Genomic DNA, 17,294 nt, shown 5'->3' with positions numbered 1-17,294 from the left:
TGCTAAATCTTCTGATCCCCTGAAAACATATCCGTATTAGACACAATAATGCATCAGGTGATGGCTTTTCTCTCTCTATTTCTCTCTGTATTTTAGGACTAATGTGAATTTGCTATTTTCCCCTCAATGGTTAGCAAATTAGTAGATTATGCCTATGTTGACACTTCTCTTCTCACTCCAATGGTTTGCTTATTTTACTGATGGCTACTATTCTCAATAGGGACTGCTAGAACATGAAAATTGGGTTGGTAAGGCTAGAAGGCTGACAAATTTTTTCCATACTTAATTTTTTGTTCCTAAGGCTATCAGGGAGGTATACCACAATGCTCCATTTGAACAATAAGGCTACAAAGGTTATAAGTATTGGCCCGTCAACCCAAAGTAAATCTGTCGCTCAAGGACCAACCTACGCCATTTGGAAGAGATTCTTTACCAGAGGCTCAGTAGCTAGGGTATAATTTTTTTTTATTCAAAGCAACTTCTGAATTCTATCAGCTAAGGCATAGAAAAGCTGCGTTGTACAACAGTGTAGAGGATACCTACACCATGCTAGTAATGGATCCTGAAAGTATTTAAATAGCAACACATCTATTCACTCACTCACCCGCTGCTATGTACCAGGTGGTTATGTATTCAATCTTGAAGAGTGACAATTAAAATAAAAATAAAGAGAAGTGCACCTGTGAAGGGATGGGAAGATGTGTAAGTAATCATTAGCAAACACCTCCAGAATAAGTTATTCCTGGTTATAATGGTGACTCATTGGCAACTATTTGGTGACTGTGCAAAAATTGAAGAGCCAAAGCATTCTTCCTAAGCTACCGTGAAGTTTAATTTTTGACAAATCGGTGTGTGCATGTGTCTTTCCAACCATATAGTGACTCTTCCTCCTTGTCTCCTTCTAATTTTCTGGCTTCTTTCAAGTCCCTGCTAAGGTTGCACCTTCTACCAGGAACCTTTCTCAGTCCTACACAGTCTTAGCCTTCTGAGGCAATGCCCAATTTATCCTGTAGATACCTTGTTTGCTCGTGGATGTTTGTACGTTGTTTCCCCCATTAAACTGTGGGCTACTTGAAAGCAGGAGCTCTTTTTTTGTCTTGGCATCTTCAACACTTAGCACAGTGCTTGGCACATAGTAGCACTTAATAAACACTAGATAACTGAGTTTCCCTTTCTGTTCTACCCATCTACTACCCCTGTTCTGGTCTCACTCTCCTCCATTCCATTGTGACCTCATAGTTGTACAGTTTAGTAAAACATAGTTCTACACTGTTTTATCCTTGGTCCTTGCCCTATATCTATTCCCACCTTACTGTCCTCAGCCCCGGGTTACCCTCATCATCCACCTTCTCTACTCCAACTTTGGAACAGCAGAATACTGATGCGTGGGGATCCTCCCTTCACCTCCCATTCATTCCTGGTCAAATTCCCTACTGTGATTGTTCCAAACTTCTACTCTCTTCTCCAGTCTCTAACTACTCTACCATCATCCCATTCTTGGTAGCATTGCCTCCAAACTCTGAAGCCAATGGACTTTGAATTTTATTTTCTTCAGTCCTGCACAACTCAAAATCTATTTTTACTCATCCATTCCTTTGCTTTCCTCAGAGAATAAAGTTGTAATTCTTTGATAAGGTTAATTTTTCCATTCCCTTGCTTCTGACTACCTGAGAGACAGACCCTACTTAAATTCTCTCAGCAACCATTATAGATATCAAGTTAGAATATTTTAAGCGACTAAGCCATTCATACTCCCTGACCTAGTGACCCCACCATTGGGCATATACCCCAAGAAGGCCAAATAATAATAGCTGACATTGCTATATTGCTTATATTCTCATTGGATGCTCACAACAACCCTGGGATGTAGACGTCATTATTTTTCTTGTTTTATGAATGAAGGAACTGAGGCTAAGAGAGGTTGAATGACTTGCTTAGTGTCACAGAGCTAGTAAGTGCCTGAGAAAAGATTCAAACCTAGGCCTCCTGACTCCAAGCTCACTTCTCTACTACACCATTCTGTCACAATCACAGATAGAAACAATTGTTGCATACATGCCAAAATATTCATAGCTATATTCTCTGAGGGAGCAAAAGACTACAAACAAAACGAGTGACTATTGGTTGAGTAATGCCTCCTCCCCCAAATCTATGTGAAATGAATGTGCAATAAGAAATGACAAATATGAGGGATTCAGAGAAATACAAGAATAATATGAATTTGTGAAGAGAGAAATACTCACAATCACTATAACAAGGTAAACAAAAGGATCACAAAAAAGGAAAAATGAACTCTGATTAAATGGGGGGAAATGATGGCTCAAAAGAAAAGAGAATAAAGCATAACTCCCTCCTCATAGCAGAGATATGGGGATCTTGTAGGGCAGAATATTTTTTGTTTTGTCAGACTCAATCACTGTATAGGTAATTTTTGCTTAATCACTTTTATCTTTTACAATGTAGGATTCAGTATGGAAAAGTAGTATTAGTTCCCTCAGAAATTATTGTGATATAAAGATAAAGATGTAAATAAATCAAATTAAATAAAATATGCAGTGTTCCATACTGAATGACCTCCTACCTCTGCAAAGGTGTGGGAGATAGTATTCTCTTATCTTTTCTTTTGAAGCCATGCTTATTCCTGTGTAATTTCATAACATTCATTTTTTTTATTATTTTGTGGTGGTTATTTTTTCCATTTGTGTTTTTGGAGTCATGTATGTTGTTTGCTTGGTTCTGCCTACTTTACGTCAGTTTGCAAAAGTCTGTTCTCTGTATTCATCATATTAGGTTTTATCTTATAGCACAGTGATATGCCATTCTCTTCACATACCAAAATTTATTTAGTCATTGCCCAATTAATGGGTATCAACTTTGTTTCTAATCCTTTCCTACCACCAAAAAATGATGCTACAAATGTTTTGGTTTGTACGGATGAATGTTTAATTAATGACCTCTATGGAAAATAAGCTTAGTTTTGGTCTCTCTGGGTGAAAAATGTTGATATTTTAATTGTCTGATTTGAATAATTGTCTTACTTGTTATAGTGATTGCTTTCCAAAATAGTCGTATTAATTCACAACTCCACCAAAAATTCATTATTTTCATCTTTATTCGTCTTTGTCAATTTGCAGGATAAGATGAAACCCCAGGGATTTTTTTCTTTGCATTTCTCTTATTACATATTTAAAGATAAATACTTACTGAGTACCTCCAGGGTACCCTCTCCTTCCCTGACTTTCATGACACTCTTCTATCTTCTGCTTCTTTTACGTCTTAATGTCCTTTCTAAATCTTTTCCAATAGCTAAGCATTCTCCTCATTTCTCCTAAGTGTGAGTGTCCTCTCTCTATATATCATAGTTCTTCATCTCTTCTTTCTCTCCTTTTTTCTCCTTTGTTGGTTTCATCGGTGAGACCTTGTTGGCTCCAATTTTTACCTCTATGCAAATGAATCCCTGTTTTACATATCTGTCTCCTTGTGATTTACTTTTTAAATATCACCTAGATTGGAACCCCAGACTTGATTTATCCAAAATTAAAGTGATTGCCTCTGGGCTAATCTTATCTTATATACCAACTTCTCTATTTCTTTTGGTGATGACACCATCCTCCTAGTCATTCACGTCTGAATGTTCACACTGACATTTCATTCTTCCTTCTCCCTCTTTTCTTTCCTTTATCTAGTCACTTCATCAGAGATACTGGGTTATCTATAACTGTTAACTTCATTGTTGACACTGGAAATGTGAAACCCTTACCTGATGACCGAAATGTAGACATATCAGTGACAGAACTAAATCACATCAGTCTTGACATGACTGACATGCTATAAATTAAATTGTAAGACAAAAAGAAGCTGCCCCAAAATGGAAGAATGGCTCAAAGATTCCATTTGAAGATGCCAGTAAAAGAAATTGGTTTTATTACTCACCCCAAAGACAACAAGAATCTTCATTTCATGTAACACTAGGTCATCTCATATTTCATTATTTCTGATGAACATTTGCAAATGGACTTCCAGGAAGATAATTGCAGCTTATGGATTACAATCTATTGCAAAAGATGCAGAGATAAGGAAATTCAATAAAGAATGGAGTAAGAGCCTCCCAATTCAATCAATTATACCTTCCTATTTTGTGACCTCATTGTGAAGATAGAAATAGTTTAACATGGGAATAAAAGTGACCGTTGGAAAACATGGTTCAAGATTAGGCAGAAGAGGACAAAGACTTGTAGATTAATTCCTTCAAGAACAGAGCTGGACAATGGAGAGCAATGAAGAACATTAGCACCTCCCCCAACAGAAATAAAATTGACCATATATTAAGAGACAGGAAACAACTATGTATAAATGTGGGAATCATTCCTGAATCAGCTGTGTTCAGTTGGACCATGGACCGGGTGGAGCAAAGATTAGAATCAAGACCAAGTTAAAACAAAGAATAAAAATGTAAAGATATGGGATGTAATTAAAACAGCTTCAACTTGTCCTATTTAAATAGCTTATTTCCACTGAGACAGAAGAAACTGATAATAGAACAATGATACAGATTATCACCATTTCCTAATGAAACTAAACTATTATATAACAATTGCCACAGAAGGAGCCAAAAGAACTTAAGAACCTGCTTTTTCCAATGAACATATGGTCGATGAAAGTTCTGTCAAGCAGGGCCAATGTTGAGTCAGGAGAAAGCCATCTTCAAGCTCTAAGAGTAGAAGATGGTAGGAGATCATCAGTTGTTTTGCTTCATAAAACTGCAAAAGGTGGTAGAAGGAAAAAATAAGCATTTAGACAGCTTGACAGGAGATACAATTAAGCCAGAGAGTATACTGAAAGCATTCAAGGATGAAATTAGAAAGACAACAAACAGATGAAAAATGGAAAAGATCTGTCAAGACTTTTATAACAAACTCTTTTCTCTATCTATGACAGTCAAGACATGACATTTGGACTCTATCATCACAGACCTTGATCCAGATTTTACAGATTTAAATCAATCAACTCACAGACATTTGTTAGGTGCCTACTATGTTTCAGGCACTATGGAACTAGACATACAAATATAGAGAATCAAACATTTCCTAGTCTTAAGGAGCTTACAACATAGATCTAATTCTTTCATGTAACATATATGTGTATATATATATATGTATATATATATACATAATGTTAGTACTCCATGTTGATCTCATCTTCTAAGAGAACATTAGCTCAGTAAAGGAAGAAGCTGTGACTTATCCTATGCTATAAAAGGAATAATAATAATAATTAAAGTTTACAAAGTACTTTACATATATTATCTCATTTTATACTCACAACAACCTTATGAAACAAGTACCATTATTATCTCCATTTCACAAATGAGGAAACTAAGGTAGACAAAGGTTAAGTGACTTATGTAGCCATCTGAATCCAACATTTAGCACAGTACCTGGCATATAGTAGTTGCTTAATAAATGTTTCTTGATTGATTGAATGAGTATTTGGCCATAGGTTTTACTGAATCTTGGTCCAGTGCTCCATCTACTACACCATTTAGGAACAAGAAGCATCAATTAGGAAAACAGACAGGAAGAGACAATCTGCTCAAACAGGAACTAATTGCTTGATGAGGCCATGGGTTTTCCCATTTCTGGAGGGTTTCAACTGGAAGCCAGATGACCATTTGCCAGGGAAGTGATTCCTATTCAGATGTGGGTTTTATTAAATAATCTCTGGGGTCCCCTTTATAGCTAATATTATCTTATTCTATAAAATAAGACTAATAGTATACCCCTTGCTCTTAAGATAGCTTTTATTTTTTCTCTTATCAAAATTAGTTTTTTAATTATAAAATGAAAAATCAATTAAATCAACTAACATTTATTGAGTGACTACTGTACATAGCCCATTATGATAGGCATTAGGAGATATAGTTCAGAACCATGGTTCTTAATTTTATGGAGCTTACAATCTTGTAGGCAGATATACATTCCTTCATTCAAAAATACTTATTAAACACCTACTATGTGCAGAATACTGTTAAATTCTAGAGGAGATACCCTTCTTCCTTTACTGAGCTAATGTTCTCTTAGAAGATGAGATCAACATGGAGTACTAACATTATGTATATATATATATATATATATATATATATATATATATATATATATATATATATATATATATATATACATGTATACATATATGTTACATGAAAGAATTAGATCTATATTGTAAGCTCTTTAAGACTAGGAAATGTTTGATTCTCTATATTTGTATGCCTAGTTCCATAGTGCCTGAAACATAGCAGGCACTTAACAAATGCCTGTGAGTTGATTGATTTAAATCTGTAAAACAATATAAAAAGCTATAGCAGGACTGAGAGAGAACATTAACAATTGGGGGGGGATGTCTGGGAGATGTGACACATGTATGAATAATTACAATGCAAAATATGAATGTATATGAGAGGTATAAGCAAAACACTGTGTAAATTCCCAGGGAGAAAGATTACTGTGGAATTAGGGGGTTTCAAAGAATGCTACATGGTGGAGGCTACCTCTTAGTGAGATTATAAAAGGTAGATAAGACATACGTCATCGATATCTCCAAGACAGTGGTCGGTCAGAATAATAATATTATCTAACATTTTTATAGTGATTATTATGTCCCAGGCACTGCTGTTAAGTGTTTTACAATTATTTTTCATTTGATCCTCACAACAACCCTAAAAGTAGATGCTATTATCTCTATTTTACAGATGAAGAAACTGAGGCAGACAAGGGTTCAGTGGCTTTCCCAAAGTAACATAATTAGTGGCTGAGGCTGGATTTGAACTTGGATCTTCCTGACTCCATATATATATTAACTCTATCGACTGCACTACCCTGCTGCCCCAACAGAACAGAGCATTCTATACTCAGATCTTCTATTTTCCAGTTATGGCAAATATAAAAATTATGCCCTGAATTATTAATAAAATAAATTAACTGGGTAGAAGAATGACTGTGTCCTACATCTTCACTGTCCTGAATATTATGTTTAGCCTTTCCAGTCAGAGAAGGGCCCTATGCCACATGTCCAAGAGCAGCAGATGGTCCACCAAATTGTGTAGAGAAGCTATCATCACTCAGCAAGTGATTCTCCTATTCTTGGCCTTTGAGGCAGAGGGTAGGTCAGTGGTCAGTGTCAACCGAAGCCATTTGAGTCATCATCCATTTGGAGAGAATTCTGTATTATACAAGGTGCAACTTCCCAGATCCCTGAGGAAAGTATGGGCTTTTTAAAGTAATTGTCGTGGCCTGAATTTCTGTGCACACTCTCTATCAACTTGATACCTTGTTATATCAAGAACAGAAGGCACCAGCAGGCACTATAAAGACTGGGGGAACCGCAGGGAGTCTGAAATTGATACTATCAAGTGTTTGGAAGGTTGGGACCAAAGAAACAATTACAAACTCTGTCTGTAAAACAATGATCAGGTGCTCCTGGGGGGCAGCATGGTGTACTGTGAAAAGACCTGATATAGAGGGGAAAGGTTCTAGACTGGGAGTCTGAGAACCCCAGTTGAAATCCCTCCCACTTATCAGCTGTATGAATTTAAGGAAGCCTTTAAATCCCCTTTGGCTTCAGGCTTCTCACCTTACAATGAGGAGTCGGGATGAGATTATCAGTGAGGTCCCTAGCCTTATCTGACCTGAGCTGCTCTGGTCCTGCCAATGATCTCTGTAACGCCTTGCTGTGATGACTCAGTTTCTTCTCTTCTGTAACTGAGTCAGTTTCTTCAACAATCTAATTAAATTTGACCAACATTTATTAAGTGCCTAGAGAGAAAGCTAGGTGGTTGTGTGGTTAGGGAATTGATAAAACACTGGCCCGGGAATCAAGAATTTCTGAATTCACACCTTTTCTTGCTCTTACTTAGCTGTGTGACCCTGGGTGATAGAAATTTGCTAAGGTTAGTTTCCTTATCTATAGAATGGGGATAATGAAAGCATGGAGCTCATAGGATTATCTTGAAGATCGAATGAGATAATATGTAAAGCAATGTGTAAATCTTAAGATACTTGATGACAAATAAATAGCATTTATATAACAGCTATTAAATAACATGCATGGTGCCAAGTGCTTTACAGATGTTGCCTCATTTTACCCTCAACAACTCTGAGAAGGAAATATTATTTTTATCCCTATTTTACAGTTGAGGAAACTGAGATAAACAGATTAAGAGACTTGCCCAAGGTCACACAGTGACCTTATCCAGTCACATCACAGTGACTTTACTTGAGGCTGAATTTGAACAACTCAAGTTTTCCTGACTCCAGGACGAGCACTCTATCTGCAGCTTTTTATTATTATTATTATTATATTATTATTAAATTTTATTTTTATTATACTATGCTAGGTATTGGAGGAGATAGAAGCTTAGACAAGCCATGGTTCCTTAACAAGATGACCCCTAAGGGGCTCTGTTTCTTCATTTGTAAAACTAGTGTGGCAAATTCACATATTTCCAATGTCCCTTTTGGCTCTATGAATCTATGATAATGATTAATATATTTTTTAAAAGTAGGGTGAGAGCAAAGACCGTCAGTCATCTGTTCTAGTAAGTAACAATTTTTTTTTATAGATTGAGAGGGATAGATTGGTCTTTTTTCAGCAGTGACTAAAAGTTTCCAAATCATATTTTCAAGTTTTCCCCTAACTGACTTTCATTCACTTAATTGAAATAAAAATTTAATTTGTGCTTAATGGCCCTGTTTACAGTTAGTTTCTAGATTATGATGTTGTGTGGAAATTTAGGACGTGAAAGGTGGGTGGTAATTGTCTGTGGAAAAAAAGACTTATAGACTATGTGGGAGTCAAAATTTGCCCAGGGAGCTGGGAGACAGATTTCAAGTCTTATAAATAAGTTCATTGGTGATATATTCCTGAAAGCCCTTCAGCCCCTGGTTTTTCAGGTCTATTGTACATCACTACCTTTCCAGCCCAACTGGCTTTATTACTGCTCTTCATACAGGATACCCTGTCTCCTTCACAAATGGCTCTCTCTCTCAAGTCTTGGTTTTCTCAGGCTCTCCCTTTAGAATGCCTGCCTGGCTTCCTTCTGTAAAGGTGAGGAGGGTTCATTATTTGTCCAACCTTCATCAGTCAAGAACAATTCTGGGTTGAATGAATCAGTCAGACCTAGATGTGAACAAATTCCATCTGCTCAAGTGAATCAAACACATTTCAACTTTTTGCTACAAGAAACCTGTTACAATTAGGTAAAAGACTTGGTAAAACCCTGTGGGTTAGTCCTAAAGAGTTGAAGAGCTGATGAGTCCCCATTGGTATGCTTTCCCTCATGATTATCAGCAGTGTCAGTTAATTTGCTAAACTTAATTAGTTTTTAGAAAGGGGTATTTTACTAAGGTGGTGTAGTGTGAGCAGTTATCACAAAAAATTTCCCCCACTGACCCAAATTCAGTCACGCACTCTCCTACCAGTATATACGGAGTGCAGAGAGCTCAATTCAGAAAGCACTTATGGCAAAGGGGTAACTTGACATGTTCTGGGAGTCATGTTGCTGGACTCTTCAGAATGTTCTTCTTAGGTATGGCATAGCATTTTTTAAAAATTAGGTTCTTTTCAAAGACTTGAATCTGTTGTCAGTTATTACAGAAATATTACTAGTATGCTGATAAGAAGTCACAAATCTATCAGACCTTTCTTGGCTCACGGAGTTTCCTTCTGCCCAAAAGTGAGGATGAGGAGGAGATCTAGGCTGATGCTGAGATATTTCCTCCCCACCTTACCCCTAAGTTGTTCCTTCTAAGATGTGGAACTTTCTCCTCTGGAATGCCAAAAATACAAATGTCTTTCTGATCTAGCTCCCTGGTTTTATATTGAACCCAGGAGATAGAAGGGACCTAAGAAGTAGAGATTGTTCCTCTAGCATAGACTCAGAATTCTGGCTCAGTAACCAATTCAACAAGTATTCATGGTCCATAAATAGCCATCAGACAATTTTCAGCGTCTAATCTGAAGTCAGGGTGAGGTAGAAAGACACCCCTTTTTACACATCTCCAAGGGGTTGCTACATGGTTAGCTCAAAATTACAGGAGAAGTTGTACGTTAATGGTTGATGGGTAACACTTGAAACTTTTACAACCTCAAATAAATGTCATTAAAATATACTTGTGGATGCACTTACATGAAGGAATGCAATGGAAAGCTATCAAAGGTTCTATGTCTTTGCATGGGATTAAATAGGAAAACATGAAAAGTAAGAAGAAAGCAACAAGAAGACCAGCATAGATTTTTCAAGGAGATAAAGTGAGCCACTGAATAAATTGCTTTGCATTTTAAGCAAAGGGGGAAAAAATGAAATGATGAGAAATTTAGGAAAATACTTTATATGACTGACATAGACTATGCCGTGTTTAACTGAGCAAAGTATTAGACTTAAATTATTTGCCTCCAGTGACCCCTGAAAAAGGCTTATTTTTGTGGTTTGAATATAAAAAGCTCAGAAATGCTAATCATTCCATCTGGAAATCAAAATCATAAACTGGTAGATTAATGAATGTTTCCCACCAGCTCTCACATGCAGAATAGCAAAGACGTTGTTGGCGATTTGTTTTGACAAAAGTGATTAGAATTTTTTTCAGCATTTTCAATACCAGGATTGAAGAAATCAAACCCATTTGAGTGTAATTCAGTAATACACTAATCTTTATTAAAGCACAGAATGCTGCTAAGTTAATTATATAATGTCACAAAGAACCAGGATAAAAGAGACAAACCCTTCACAAGTTTGTAATCTTAAAAAAATAAAATAATGCTTCAATAGACTGACCTTGTGTGCCACTTAAAAGATTTTTAAATAAAATTATGAGCTGTTTCTGTTGTAGTTTTAAAATATAAAGCATATGGTGGGGTATAAACTCTTTCTTTTCCTTTTTTTTAAAAACAGAAGAAAAATTAAAATGTTCTACATTATATGTGTCTCTTAGTGTCATATCTTTTAGCCCCTACAGGGTCTGACCTAATGGTAGGGGGGATGGTGAGGGGAGATGCTCAGATTGTCCTCTAATACCATCCCTGTGACTTTATAAACCAAAATATCCCTCCTTGGCCACTAATTCCCCATATATTTTAAGGACAAGGACTCTCTTTGGTCTAGTGCTTAGCACAATGCTTGGTACATAATGCTTTCTAAAATTCATTAATTCATTCATATAGTTTTTGCTGAATCTGAAAGTGCTGATTCATCACAGACTAGCCTTCAAATCATGTTAATAGTGCCCAGATTTTGTCTTAGCTTCTCATCAGCTTCTCATCATGAGACACCCTGAGGGGAACGCACTCACTGCTCACTCTCCTAGATGCTGTCCTGTTAAAATGGGTACACCAGTAAAGAACATAGACACATAGAAACATAAACAGACACTCTGGGGTATGGGCTGCAACCAAAAACCCAAATTCTTCTCTTCTTTTTCACTTCATGCTATAACTATGTATCCTCAGAGAGAGTGAAAAACATTTATTAAGAGATTACTATGTATGAAGTACTCTATTATGTGTTAGGGCTATAAATATAAACACAAGGTGACTCCTGCCCTCATGGAGCTTCATATTCTAATGGGAAGAAAATACATATAAGGGAGTACTTGTCAGGGAAGGGAGTTTTGATCTGGGAAATCACAAAAATTTTGAGTAGAACAATAAAGTGGTCCATTAACATACTTTTTCCTGGGCCAATGGAAATGGTTCTTTGATTAGGTTTCTCAGACAAAGAGAGAGAAAGTTTGAGGTTAGGAAAAGGCCATGGATATCCCTGCTCCCATCCCACCTTCAAAGTTCTCCTCTGCTGTCTTTCTCACTGTGCTAAAAGCTTAGAGACCACTACTGTTCATGGGAAGTCAACCAAACCAAAGCATTTGGCTGTAAATTTTTTCTTATTTTTCTACATACGCTTACAGTCTTCTCTATAACTCAGTCATATAGGCATTAGACTTACACAGCAGTTACAAAAAACGAACAAACAATACAAGAAACCTTCAAGGAAGTGTTTTTTGGAAGTACTTTCTTACCATATCTATGGTCCTCACCTGTACTCCTGCACTGGTTTTGTCTGAGATAGCTTCAGTCTCGTTTATCCTACCAGAATCTTTACCATCAATGAGAATTTCTTCTGATAGTGACAGAGAGTGGGAAGAACCTTGGCCCCACGGTCAGATGCCTGGGTTCAAATCCTCCATCTGCAATTTACTATTAGGGCAAGTCCCTTAACCTCCTGAATGAATGAAATTCCCAGTGTATGCAACAAACCATATGGGGAAGCTAAAGTTACAGAGAAAATATCCATGACCATGAGATTATTCCTCTGAGATCACTTTTGACATAACTTTTTCTGCTTAAAAACCAAAATGATCTCAATATTACCTGCCAGAGCAAGTCCAGCCTTCTCTTTCAAAGTGTTATTTTTACCCTGTATCCATTGTCATTTTCCACTAAATTCTATGCCAGGTCTCCTCAACACAACCCATTGTCACTCCTGCCTCTTCCCACTATGCCACTATTCATTTCACGATCATCTCTACTGCTTGTGACTGTTCATTCTAGTCCATCTAACTGGGATCTTATCTTCTACTTCTCTTAATTTCAGGCATCATTTAAGGCTCACCTCCAATTCCCCTTCCTTCTGAAACCTTCCGTGACTATGCAATACATACATTGCTTCCTCTGCCTGTCCTCTGAAGTCCTAGTCTCCTTAGAATCAGAGCCACATTATCAGGCATGCACTATTTCATGCACTTTGTTTTATCTGTCCAACTTGCTAGAAAGTTCCTTGAGGGTAGCAGACTCTCTTAGGTCTGAATTCCCAGCAAGAAACTGAATACAAAATAAGGGCTCAACAAATACTTTGTGATAAAATACAGTTTCAGTCTTCAAAGTATTTGCCATAAGTATATGTATATAAAGAGAAAAAAAAGGGGGGGCAGACAGAAAAACAGACAGACAGAGACAGAGAGGAGAGACAGAGAGAAAGGGAGGGAGAAGAGTCTATCCTACTCAAGGATAGAGTGAAAAGAAATACAGGAAAGGAGGCATGAGTTGTATTTATCCTGCCAAAATACTAAGATACAGAAATGGAAACTGACGAAGAAAGATTCAATACTCTCTTGTTTCTTGGGAGGCTAGTGGTCTGTGCCCTTAGACAATTTACAATTTACTTTAAAAATTTTATAAAAGTTAATTTAGCCAAGGTCAGGTATAATAGTTTGTGTGTATATAATAAATATATATGTATTACGTATTATATATATAAATATATGTACATATAGTGCTTTAAGGTCAGCAAAGCACTTTAATTACACCATCTCACTTGATCTTAAGCACTACCCCCCATGGTAGTGTCAGTATTATTGCCCGTGATGATACTGCTAGTATAAGAGGCAGGCTTCAAACCTGAGTCATCCTGAGACAGCTGGGGCCCTCAGTACATAATAAAATACTATACTTGGAGTCAGAAAGACTTAAGTTCCAATCCCACCTCAAACTCTTAGTAACTATATAACCCTGGTCAAGTTGCTTTGCTTCTTTTTGTCTCAATTTCCTTGGTATAAATAGCAGCTACTTTACATGGTTGAAGTAAGGATCAAAAGAGAAAATACATGTACTTTGCAAACCTCAAGGTACTATATAAATATTAGTTATTATTTTTATTCATGGCTTTAGGGCTGTTCTTCTATGCATTATCCTATGCTGCCTCTCTGTTTAGTGCTTAATTTGAAGAAATAACTTTGACTTTGATGTTCCCACCACTTCCTTCTTTTCCTGCTTCTCCTCCTTAATCCTCTCCAAAAAAGATTAAAAGAAAACTAAAAAAATCATCCACCCACATTTCAGATTGGTGATATTTTGGCATTTAATCCAATTTATTTTCAAATGGACGTTGGCCTCCCACAAAGAATGGACCAGATAAATTTCGGGTGATCGTAAGAGTCTCTGTAGCCTATAGTAAAGACCCATGCAAGCATTAATGAGTTGGTGAATCAAAGCAGACTTCTTTGTATACTGAATCTTGATAAACTACCAAAAAACTATATTCCATTTTCACCAGTTTAATTTATTCATTGGCATACTTGGCGCACCAACCAAGATCTGGCCTTGCTGACAGGAATCAGATAGCACATTCTCTCCTTTCCCCAGACTATATTAGACAGCCCCTCCCTCCTCTTTTTTTTTAACCTACATTTCCTAGACTTCTGTGTTTCCTTACATATTCATGGCCTAGGCAAACCCTTCAAATGTCACAGTCCACCAACTCTGCCAGATCATTCAACTTTTTTTTCCCCAATGACCATTTTTCTCTTGTTTCTTCAAATGCCATGAACTATGTGATGTGACTGAGGTAGAAATAAAATATTCTGGAAATAGGCAATATTTATTTAAGGGTATCTCTAGCAGCTCTATTTCTACAGCTCATGATTCAGTTCTAATTGTATGCTGGGTAAAGCCCAAAGAGAGTGGAGCTTCATATCTAAAATCCAAAGAATCCTAAACCCAATGCAATCAAAGTATGTCTCTTATCCTTTTGGATTTGATGTCTTTTGTTGGATGCAACATTCTGGAAGGCCAAGTCAGTGCTGATGGGTCATCATTCAAGGAAGCAGCCTCCAAGGAGGTCCTAATGAGGAGGGGGGAAAAATTAAAGGTTTTAAAATATATTGTTGATTGAGGAACATGGAAAACATCATTTAAAAGCCTTATAAATTACCATCCCCTCCACTGCTGCTAAATTTCTCTTTGTTTTATTTCATGCAGCTGGTCGGAATGATGACAGAGTGGTCTGTGATTATGGGCTGACATTAGGTGCCAGCTGAAATGGACACTAAAGGGGGAAACCGGGATCCTGCATTTATAATTCCCGCTCACTTGGCACTGTACCAACTTTACAAATATACAGTCCCCCTCCCCCACCTTTTTTCGTGTAAATCCCATGGCCAATGAATGCTGCTATGGCAACGAGAGCCTGCAAAGCCAGGGGGCCTGGGATATAAACAGAGGTTTTAGAACATCCTGGTAACAGGGAGCCTGGTGGCAGAATCACAGAAAACTGGAGGCTATTATCACTTTTGTCTTCCTGAGGAAGTATGACCTCCCCCCACCCTCCAATTTATTTACCTGAGCCACTGAATCAATCGCAACCAAGCTCTGAGGGCTCTAATTACTCTGATGGTTTTCATTTTCAATTATTGTATGGTTCATTCAAATCACACAGGTACATTTCCACCAGTTATGTGAAGCTTCCTAAAATAGACCTTTAGAAACAGAGCACAGCTGTCAAAATAATGTTATCGTTTCCCCGAATCTGTTTCTAAGATAGTTATTCCAAAGAAATTTAAAAGTTATATTCCTATATTAGCACACTAAGTAGTTCATACCAGTTTAGTAAATCAAATATTCCATACTGCTAGCTTAATAAGATGGGGAATCATGCATGAAATGATTGCCAGGTTAATGACACAGGGAGCCATGCGTGGCATGTATTTGCATATAATAGCACAGAATGTTCCCCTAAATCCTTGAAATTACTCATCAATTCTTAAACAGGCATTTAACTAAGTCCTCATTCAGAATCAGAAAGAAAGTAAAGAACCACCTACATTTTTAAAGTGATAGATAGGAACTAACAAAACCTCAAGGACTATTTCTGGTTGGCAATTGTAGCTTGGGGACCGTGCCACAGATCTGAAAAACAAACAAACCCAGTGTCTGGCAAGGATGCCAGCCTGGGCATCACACCAGGTTCCACATTGTCTTCCTTCCAGGATTGGAGTCTTAGACCCAGGATGGGGAAGCTTCATTGCTAAGCAAGGGACTCAGACTAGTTCAGGAAATGTCTAAATAGAGGGGGAAAAACATTAGACCGTTAAATGTTCTGAAGAAATGAAATCTAGGCAACATGGTTGGGAGAGAGCCCTAGAAGGCCTGGGCTTCAATTCTGTTTCAAGTATTTATCAGCTAACCTACCCCCCCACACCCCAAGCATGTCACTTAAGCTTCTTGAGCCTCACTGTCTTTATCTGCAAAATAGGAATAATGGAAATGTCCATCTCATAAGGATATAGAGAGGATCAAATGAGAAAATGTATATAAGTGCATTGAAAAACTTAAGGCACCTGATAAATGTGAGGTGTTATTATTAGTTAATCAAATAAATTCTCTTTTCCATAACAACCTCTATAAACAAGACCCTTCAAGGATTTTTTCCTCAACATTTGCCTCCATCATTCTTGAGGCCTGCTTGGTACAACTGGATCCCATTACATACATCCAACACCAGGAAGGAGGGAAAGCATCTTTATCTTTACACAAAAGCTCTTTTCATGGCTAAAAATTATGATGTTTCATTAATAAGACTAGTTAAGTGATGCTTTCTATCATCATCATTCATTGATCCTACTCTCCATGAAGTGGGTTACATGTTCCACTACTGAAAACAAATGGGAAGGGGATAGTGGTGAGCATACTTGGGAGAAGGAAATTAACTACAATTTGATTTTTTAAAAGTAAAACATACCCTAAAACATGCAATTTACCAAATACCCTGCTGTTTTTTTCTAATAAACTCCATTACCAAAAATTAATACAATATCACCTGGCTTATCTCCCTCCTACTGCAGAATTTTATTAACATGCATAAGTATTAACAATTATCAGGGATGTTTTTTCAATCTTGTTTTTTAACCTTTGAAACATCTCATAAGAGAGACATTCTACAGTTTCCTTAAATTGGCACTGAGAAATCAGGAGAAATAGACTTTTTTTTTTAAAAAAGCAATGGACAACCTATGCCTCAAAGGGCTTTAATTCTCAGTCAACAAAGCCAAAGAAAAGAAAATCAGTATCCCAGAGACCTACTTCCTCTCCCCATAGAAGTTGGTTATAGGTTCCCCATGTTTTCAAGTGTTCTTCTATTGTTCTGGAGCATCTAATGGGTTTTTATGTTAGGTTAGGGCTCAGACACTATTGAGTAAGACCACTGCATACCACTGAGATGCCTTGAAGAATTCCTATCATAGAAACAGACTTCAGGGATCATCAGGTCTCACTTTCTCATTTTGCAGATAAGAAATTAGGGGTTACAGAGAGTAAAAGTGACTTGGTTTGGTCACACAGCTAGGAAGTGTCTAAGGCAGGAGAAGAACCAGAAAGCCCAGAATTTTGCATGCTTCTCTGTTCAGGCCCTCAAATTATGATTCTGTTAATAAGAGACATCATTTGTCTCATTTAAAAGTAGAAGCAAACAAAAA

Source organism: Trichosurus vulpecula, chromosome 4, assembly GCF_011100635.1.
Source record: "Trichosurus vulpecula isolate mTriVul1 chromosome 4, mTriVul1.pri, whole genome shotgun sequence".
Classification (NCBI taxonomy): domain Eukaryota; kingdom Metazoa; phylum Chordata; class Mammalia; order Diprotodontia; family Phalangeridae; genus Trichosurus; species Trichosurus vulpecula.
Note: the sequence above shows the minus strand (reverse complement) of the source record.